This window comes from Lates calcarifer, unplaced genomic scaffold (assembly GCF_001640805.2).
Source record: "Lates calcarifer isolate ASB-BC8 unplaced genomic scaffold, TLL_Latcal_v3 _unitig_4082_quiver_1320, whole genome shotgun sequence".
Lineage (NCBI taxonomy): Eukaryota > Metazoa > Chordata > Actinopteri > Centropomidae > Lates > Lates calcarifer.
Genome location: NW_026116692.1, coordinates 27,095 through 29,983, shown reverse-complemented (window position 1 = coordinate 29,983; position 2,889 = coordinate 27,095).

Sequence of the window (2,889 nt, the reverse complement as noted above, 5' to 3'; positions counted from 1 at the left end):
ACCTTGACTTTTGACCATCAAATTCTAATCAGAATGAAAAAAGCAGATAGGCAATGCCAAAACATAATGCCATGTCCGTTGCTGGCACAAAGTCATAAAATTGTGGGCCAGGATTACATTATTAAATATGATGAAAAGGCTACTGTGTCTGCATTTTTGTCGTTGTTTCTATCTAATTATTTCTAAACTCTCAACAATAGTTGAATAAGCTTGGTGACTCTGGTGGCTTAAAAGGGCTGACTCCTCTGGGCCCCAGCATATTTTAGTAATGCCAGCTTTTCCCTGATTTCTGATTTTTGGATGAGCCCTCCCCTTTTTAAGAAAGCTACACATATATACACAATCAACCATTTTATACAGTTTTATCCTGTGGAAATGGAAACTGTGAAATCATAACCAGGACTGAGAACACCGCATAGACACAGAACAAAATAAAAAATACAATGTCTACATCTGTTTTTATTTTGTGCGTGGTGCTCTTTTATTACATGTCTTCCTGTGATGGTAAAGTGAGGGTTCACATTTAAGAAAAAACTTGTAAATGTTGGCTTGCTTGTTTCCAGTGAGAAAAGGGAGTGCAATGATGAAGATGACAGCACAGTAAAAGAACTACAACATGTTGAGAAGACTGTACAGAATATTGTGTTCTATAAAAGCATCGTGTTTAAAAATTGACAAAATATAAATACATGTGCCATACTAATTATGTGTCTGATTTGAATGGGCAGTGTGTACTAAGCAGGAGGTTTACTTTGGCCTTCTGGTTTTATGCAATATTAACACTGTAGTATTACAGTGCGTTTGCATGCATGCATTACGCCAGTTTTCAGATTAAGGTAATAGGTTGGAGATTATCAAATCAATTATAAAGAGCGATTATAAAGTCTATTGAAAACATTTGACACTGCTGACTAATCATATTCAACTGAAGAAAATTATCCTTTTTAGGTTCAGATGTTTAGTCCAACGGTTTTTAACAACTTCTCAAGAGAAACTCAAGATGTACAGGTGCTCTTAAAGTTAGTACAGGGACCACAAGGGTCTATTCTGGGTCTTCTTCTATTCACTGTGGACCAAAATGCTATCACATCTGCCCCTCTGCATTGTGATGTACATTTTTATGCAGATTGTAATGTCTTATATATGTCATTCGCTTTCTTAACTGGTTTCAAATACTATGCTTGGCTAACTATGACTAACCCACTCCAGTTTATATAATAGTGTTAATTTCTGAAGAACATGTGGTAGCTGCAAGGGATCTTACTGGCACCACAAAAAAGGAGGGTGTTTCTGTTTTAGCACTGACAATTATATTTCATTAGTTATTTTATCAGTCATTTATTTTATTTTTTTCACCCAAAATATATATTTTTTCCAATTATCACTAGCTATGCTGCTGTTTGTACTGACATCATGACTTGTGTTACACTTCCTATCATAAAGCAATGTACTTGGGTGAATAAATAAACAGCAGGGTTTAACTGATGACATCTACACTCAGTGTGGAAGAGACTGGTGTGAAGTGAAAACTTTTAGTCCTCAGCTAATTCCTGTTCATGGTACAATTTGATTGAAAATGGATGGATGGGATCAAGACCAGACTGTTAAAGAATAATTTAAGTTTACAGCTACTGGTCATGTTTTCATGGTGTTGATAATTCCTTTGCTGCTTTGATCAGGTTGTTCTAACTCATGGTTTTAAGTGATGTACTAACTCAGGCAGCACCACTGTAAATTCAGGATTATAGATTTTAGAATTTCCTACACAGTGTGCTAAGAAACATCAGTGCCATCCAATCAAAAGCAATCAACTATGTAAACAGAAAGAAATAAACAACATGTGCTGTTCATCTGATAATCCTTTGATGGTAACATACATGGACAGGTATATGTTTCAGAATTCAGTATTTATGTATTTTAGTGTGTGTTAACTATCATCCTGTGCTTATCTTTTCAACTACTTAAGTACCAACCAAACAGAGTCTTAACTTTAACTAGTTAATCTTTCTCATGTTTGAATTCACTGCCATTTGAATTCCCTCACTCTGGGTGAGTGCACACTGCCCATTTAGTAGAAAAGCAGAAAGTGAAACATATGCAGAAATACTGTAGATGCTGTTATGAAATAGTAGAAATAACTGCAACTGGATCTGCTGACTGGAATGATCTCAATACAAAATCATACATACAACCGTGCTGAGTATATCTAAAATGCAAAACACACAAAAAGAAGACAGAGGTGGGAATAAATAAAGAAAAGATCATTTCATTAGACTGCTGTCTCCTTGGTCCTAATAAAGCCCTGTTCTAGTGACACAAGCACTATAACAACAATAAGAACAAGAACAACTAAAACAATCAAAAGATGTAAAAATCACTCAACAAATGATTAAGTCAGAACTTTAAATAAGGTGAAAGGAGTGATTGTACCCCCTTTTGGTAAAATCAATCTTTTTTTATACATGAATTGAAAAAATATTTTTTCACATTGAGAGGGAAAATAAAATATTTACTGTACAAGAAATGAGACCAAACTCGTGGTAAAATTTGATAGGGATCCTCAACTCCCAGTGTGTACAATCCCAAGAAAAATCACCCACAATCCCTTTTGTTAATGCTTTTTGGAACACATTGTTAAAAAAACACTTGACCTCCAAGGTACTGATAACCAATTCTGATGGTAAGAAAAACTGTAGAAAAATAAAGTACCAGTAATCTCAAGATTAAAAGACCAAATGCCCTTGAAAATTTTCTTAAAAACTCCAGACAAAGTGGAGAGGAATAATCCACAAATGCTGTACTTTATTTTCATTTTGTCTTTTTAAAAAATATTTTCATTTTCATCAGTCCAGCGGTTGATCTTTTGGCAGTACGTGGAACAAGAGGGGA